The sequence below is a fragment of the Blastomyces gilchristii genome (assembly GCF_000003855.2).
Source record: "Blastomyces gilchristii SLH14081 genomic scaffold supercont1.9, whole genome shotgun sequence".
Lineage (NCBI taxonomy): Eukaryota > Fungi > Ascomycota > Eurotiomycetes > Onygenales > Ajellomycetaceae > Blastomyces > Blastomyces gilchristii.
Window position 1 is genome coordinate 1,899,874 of NW_003101674.1, and position 7,516 is coordinate 1,907,389.

Below are 7,516 nucleotides of genomic sequence, written 5' to 3' on the forward strand. Positions count from 1 at the left end.
AATTCACACAGAATTGAAGTTCTTTATCTGATTTCTTTGCAAAGAGAATAGAAGCTGCAGCAGAAGAGTTACTAATATGTATGAATTTCTTATTCAATAGATCATTAAGTGTCTTTCAAATAAGAAGAAGTTCATCTTAAGACATATTATAAAGAGAGTCTCATAATAACTCAGAATTCTTATTATTCTTTTTTTCTAACTTGATACTGTGATTTACTTCTAAGTCTTGTAAGAGAGGTATATTTATAATATTATCTCATCAGAAGATATCTAGATATTTGTGATATTATTAAGAGAGTTTTATATGAGAATATGTTATTATAGTATAAGATAACTTCTGTAGAGCTTTCTTAATATTGATCAGACTGATGAAATAGATTATTATATAGTTCTACTATTAATAATCTTTTCAGTGACTTCTTTTTCAGAGTATTTCATAAGTGTTGACAGAGATCTGTGTCAGATTCATAGTCTTATGAATATCATCTTTGTGAACTCTATTATTGTTAGAGAATATTAAGTTTCTATTTTAAGTGTTTAATAAAATGTCTTATTCAGATAGTCAGACAAGTTCTAATATGAGATTATAATCAAGATCATTAACTTCATATATATAGACATCTTTATGTTGATATTCTTCAATATCTATGTTTAGCTTTATCATGTAACAGATGTAAATGTTCTTTGAGTCATCAAATTCTGTGAGAAGTTGAGGTTTTAATAAGAGAATACACTGAAGATTATAATATCTTATAACTGAAGATTTAATCATTGTATAATAACATAGACCACTGTCTATCATAGCTTTCATATTATATATGTTATTAATCACAGTAGATAGAAGAATCACATTTATTGTTATTTTTTCTTGGAATTATTGTTATCTGATCTCTTCAAGCTTCTGTTTATAAATTTGAACAGAAGCTACTCTTTTCTCTGTTTCATTGAGATATCTTCATAGTTATCCTCTGAATCTTTCTTCAATGTTATGTGATTGATATATACTGTCAGTATTAATCTTTCTTTTGAATGAGAAGACTAGACTGACTGTGTAACCGTGTCTGAGACCAGGATCAGATTTTTTGATAGTTTCATTATCAATTTGACTGATCTTATTACACAGTTTTAACATTAGATAGTAGTCTCATACTGTCTCAGTGAGACTTACTGTCTACTCTTATCACATTTTTCAAATGAGATCATGATTTCCACTTCTCAATTTAAATTATTTTTATTGCTTTAAATGACTTTAAATCTCATTTGAGTATTATCAAAAAGTGTTACTTTTTAAAAAATTAAAAATAGTCTAAAAAAAACCTTAAAATGTCTAAAAATAGTAACTTTATGTCAAAAATGAAACTAAATGAGATCAAATGAGATCACTTTCTCATTTTTTTCAAGTCATGGTTTCATTTTAAGATCTGATATATAGTCACTTTGTATGTTTTTTTGATGGCTAGTCTCAGCGGGATTCACATCAAGAAATGTATGAGATCAGACCAAATGAAATCAAATGTGAAATTCATGATCCCGGCGGCCAGTCTAGAGAAGACACATAGACTGATTGACAGTTGAAAGTGATATGTTTTAGTGTCATTCAAAGGTTCCTTTTTGCCAGTGTACGATTACAGGCGTACGCCGGCTTCTTATATATTGTACGCTAAATTAATTAGTGGCCGCTATGGCCTCTTTACACTTGTAAGCAAGTTCAGAAGCGGCTGTGTTATTATCTGATGATTGTATGTTCTTCTGAACCACTGTACATTCTTCTGAATTACATTCTTTCTCATCAGATTCAGTCATGCTCATGTGATCAGAACATTCATCCTAGCTTCATGCAGATTAGCACATCACTAGTGTTCACAATCTTGTGACCTATCTCTGATTCAGCTAGTGTCTCATGTACACTCTCACAAAGAAACTTTCACTATATTATATCACTCATTTACTAACTTTTCTCATTCTTCAATTATCTTCTTCATCATCATCATCATCAAATGCCACTCTTATTTCATTTCAGATTACTGTCTCTTCTTCTGTTCAACACCTTCTATCTGTTTATCTATCACATTGTACATGTTTCTAGCAATGACTTCTTGTTCTCATAATAAGCATTCTTGTAGTGCTTTTACTGAGCAGTTTATTAGCAGTAAGTGTAATGTGTTGTAAAACATGATCAGAACTTGTTTATCTTCTAACAATTGTTAGAATATACTATCATGAATAATACATCTTCTTCATCTTCTTATATACTCTTGACTGTTTTCTTCTCAGTGAGTTTCTGATTATGTTTTCTGACATGATTTTATATAAACACAGATGCTGATATATTTGTCTTTATTCATATACAATTTTCATATATTGACAGATTCATGTTCACTGATAATAGTGAACTTAATGTTGAATCATTGATTGAGAACTTGAAGAATGTGATAATGAAGAAATTATCTGTATCATGTATGACTGAGTCTTCTATGTCTTTCTCTGCTTCTTCTATCACTTCTTTCTCTACTGCTCTCTCTCAATCTTCTACACTTATCTCTGTATCTGATTCTCCTGCTTCTGCTACTTCTGTTTCTGTGATCTTCACTTCTACTACTTCTGGTTTTGTTATCTCTGCTTTTGTTATCAGCTCTCCCTGTTTTAAGAAGATGTTGTATAGACTTAATGAATCATGTTTCTCAGTGTGTATACTTCTGCTCTTCTTACTAACTCTCAGAATAATTTATTATATAAAGACTGTATATAATATAACTATCTAAAGCTTGATCACAGACACTGATTATTACATTCATTTTAAATATTTATAATGAGATAATTATTTATTTATATCAGAGAATCATCTCTCTTCTCAACAGTGTTGAGATTGTAAGTCTTTTTCTTTTTCATCTTTTCTTTCTAACACTGATTTTTCTGTTCTTAGAGGAAATTGTTATGAGTTTTACTATATATAAAGTCATGATATTCACAGATATTAAGAAGCTTTTTACAACTGTAAAGTTCAATATTGTAAGAATATCTGCTCTAATGAATTTCTTTAAGATAATAGATCTGTATCAGTCTATTCTCTAACATCTGTCATCTGACTTTGTAATGCAGGCAAAAGATATCTGTGTTTTCAGAAATGAGAATATGAATGTCATACTCTTTTACATCTGTAAGTGTGAGACTCATACATCTTATCTGAGATATCATTGTGAGAATGAGCTGTTTATATACTGTATTCTGCTTTCTACATTTCTCTGTGTCTCTCTCTCTCTTTCTGAGAGCTTGTGTTGTGTTGTAATTATGTGTAACACTTCTAAAATCAGCAGGTGTTTGTTCAGTAACTGTTCTCATCTCTGATTTTACAATTTTTATATACTAATAATAGTTCTTAGTTACTCTGATGTCAGAGACTATTCTAATTAAAGATAATAATATCACTGAGACTACTCTCTTTCATTCTCAAGCTTCTCTCATCACTTTCTCTTCCTTCTCTGCAGAGAAGGTTGTGTGCATATTGAGTTATAAGTATTCAGTCTCAGATGACTTCTGCTGTTATTTATCTGATTCTGCATCTTCTTCTTCTTCTATTTCTTCTATCTCTATTTTCTCTGCTCTGATTTCTAGTCCTGCAGATTCTGTGCTCTTCTTCAATTTCTCTATATATATATATATATATGCATTTCTATATTAGCATTTCAGTCAATCTTGTGATAAATGACATTAATGTTGTATGCAGAGTGATAGAGAAATCAGAGATATATATAGTATTATTGCAAGAGCAGCTTACAGTTCTTAAATCTCTTACAGATCTTGAGTTTTAAGATTTTCTTTATTTTTGACATTTTTCAGATGATGTGATATTGAAAATAGATTAAATGTATGATATATAAAAATGAATAAGATATATATGATAATATTTGTCTTTTACAGCTGACTCTTACAGTTGATGATCAATTCATTATCTCTTTTCTTTTCTTATGCTTTTTCTTTATCTTCTAGTCACTACTCTCATATAATCTCTATATAATACAGTGTTCAGTGACTAGATTCAGCAGCTTTCATCTTTTATAATTCTGTCTTACATATTATACTGTCTCTCTTCACCTGCTCAGATCACTACAGCAAATGACTTATTAAAACTAATCTCACTCAATCTCTAAGTGTTCTCAGAGGTTGAGATGACTTGATCTCATATGTCTGTGAATATTTCAGATAGTTCATTCTCTGTGATCTCTGCAATTAAACTGATGTAAACAGTTGAATTCAACTCTAAATCTCTTTTTCTTCTGTGATCTGACTCATGTGCAAGTCTGCTGCTTTGAGACTGCTCTTTACTGTGTTATGTCTGCTGTCTGTGATGTGTTATTATATGACTAACTAGACTGACCGTGTGACCGTGTCTGGGACCAGGACCAGATTTTTTGATAGTCTCATTACCAATTCGACTGATCCCATTACGCGGTTTTAACATTAGATAGTAGTCTCATACTGTCCCAGTGAGACTTACTGTCTACTCTTGTCACATTTTCCAAATGAGACCATGATTTTCACTTCTCAATTTAAATTATTTTTATTGCTTTAAATGACTTTAAATCTCATTTGAGTGTTAACAAAAAGCGTTACTTTTTAAAAAATTAAAAATAGTCTAAAAAAAACCTTAAAATGTCTAAAAATAGTAACTTTATGTCAAGAATGGGACTAAATGGGACCAAATGGGACCACTTTCTCATTTTTTTCAAGTCATGGTTCCATTTTAAGATCTGATATATAGTCACTTTACATGTTTTTTTGATAGCAAGTCCCAGCGGGATTCACGCCAAGAAATGTATGGGACCAGACCAAATGGGATCAAACGTGAAATTCATGGTCCCGGCGGCCAGTCTATGACTAACTACAGTCTTATTACTTATTGAAGTGTGACATTCATCTGATTTCTTCATTTCTTCTCATTCTTTTCTTATAATTATGAAAAGAACAGAATAAGTGAGATTATCTAGTTTGTAAGCATCTATAATTCCTCTTACTTTATGAGACTTTTCAATTGTAAGTCTCTTCTTTTTCAACACTGATGATAGTGCTGTGAATAATTATAATTCACTCAGATCTTGTATCTTTGCTTTCATAAGTTATGAATCATTTATTAAGTTGTGTAAGATCTGTCCCTCTGGTTCTTTCAATGCATATATTCTCAGAGAATGTGATTTGAGTATTTTATATGACTCAAATCATCTAGATTAAAACTTCTCAGAACTCTCATTATATATGAGAACTCACATTCTCATCTTGAGACTTGATTTCTTAACTAGTGAGTCTTGTATTCTTTTCAATTGAATTGCTCAGTTCAGGAGTAACTCATTAGCTTTTATATGTATATAACTGATCTCTTTCAATCTTGATTTTATGTCTGCAACTGCTGTTTTCTCTCTCATCTTTTTCAAAGCATTCTCTGAGATGCATGAATGCAATTCATACAACAGATAGAATAATGAATGCTTAAAGACTGCATACTGCTGAATTCATGTGACTAATAGTGCCTGACTGAGATATTCATCTCATAATCTTGTAGACTTGTTCACTAGATATTTTATCAGCATGTTACTCAAGATTTCATTCAAGTGTTTCATCTTCCTGTTTATTCACAGATGATATGATGTTGTTCTACAATATCTTATCTGTAACTAACTCATGAAATGCCTCATTACTTCTTCTATAAGATTTGCATTATTATCAGTTAGAATCTCACACAGCATTCTATAGTTGATATAGATTTTATTATATAGAAACTTCATCATTATCTTCTCTATCATTTCTGAAACTGCTTTTGCAACTGATCAGCTAGTAGTGTAATTAATAGCAGTGATTATTCATCAATTTCCATTTGATATTTGCAGCAATATATCTATGAGGTTCACTCTTCATCATTTGAACAGTTGTATTGTATATTTTATCTGATATTGTACTTTCTTACATTCTAACTCTTTCTTAGATTCTTTTATAACCTGGTAATTCAGGGACTTGTGAGTGTATATCTGAATGTTCTCAGTCATGCTTAGTCAGTATACTCTTGATTTGAGTACACTCATGAGTTCAGAGCTTTCTAAGTGACTGAATTTTTTGTGCATGTGAGTTATTAAGTTATGTCTAAATGAAGATTCTAGATAGAGAGCTTCTTCATATTCTAGATTATGATAAAGCATAATATTGTTTTTCAATTTCCTCAGCTTAAAGTTCAGAAGTATCTCTTCTACTACTCTCATGAGACACTTATCATTTAACATCTTATCATTCTTCAAGTGAGAGATCATGATATTCACTCATTCTGATTCCTTGCACTCTCTCAGTGTGTTTAACACAAACTTCTCTTGTATCTGATTTGAAGAATTCTCACTCATGAAATTAGATCTGTAACTGATTGTATCAGATATCACAGAGTCTGATCTCTTTCAGTATTTAATATGAAGATTGTATGCTTGAAACTCTGAGATTCAATGTGCTAAGTGTTTGAAAGGTTTTATCATTGATTATAGATAGACAAGGCTTTTATAATTCATAATCACTGTTATTGTATGCCTGTTGTTGATATATCTATCTCATAACATCAGTATGTACTTGATCACTAGTAATTCCTTTTCATACACTGAATAATTGAGCTCAGTGTCTGATAGTTTTCTATCATTATACATCATCAGATGCTGCTTGCTGTTCTTACTCATCTGTAGAAGAGCATCTCTGATAGCTCATTTGAATATGTCTATCTTGATGTAGAAAGGTTTATCACAATCTGGTTAAATAAGTACTGAGAATGTTATTATATATTTTCTCAGTATGAGAAAAGTCTCTTCACACATGATATTTCAGATGATTGAATGAAACTTCTTCTTTCACAGATTTACATTCATTTCTCTTAAGAGATCTGAGAGTGATACAGATATTCATGTGAAGTTCTTGATGAATCTACAGTAGTATGAGACTAACTTAAGAAACTGTTGTATATAATGTACATTTCTTGATCACAGTCAATTTACTATGACATTTAATTTCTCTGAGATGAGTTGTATACAGTTATCACTCACTATATATTCTATGAACTTCAACTCTTTCATTTCAAACACACACTTTGTTGATTTAGTATAGAGCTTATACTCTGTCAGAGTTGTAAGCACTTCATTAAGATACTTCAGATATTCATCATATAAGTTTGAAAAGACTAGAATGTCATTGAGATATATGAGGTATGAGATTTTATTCTGTTTATAAAGAATTATATTCATTATTATTTGAAAGATGATGAACAGATTTATTAGACTGAATAATATTGTCAGAAATTTAAACTTCTCTCATTGTATATTAAATGTGATTTACAGAACTGACAGTTCATCTACACAGATCTATCAGTATTCTCAGAGAAGATTGATTTTTAATAGATATTAAGTGTTTTTAACTGTATTCAACTGTTGTTGAATTCATAGTAATGAATATTCATTCTTGATTGTAAGCTTGTTAAGTGCTTAATAATCAATACACATTC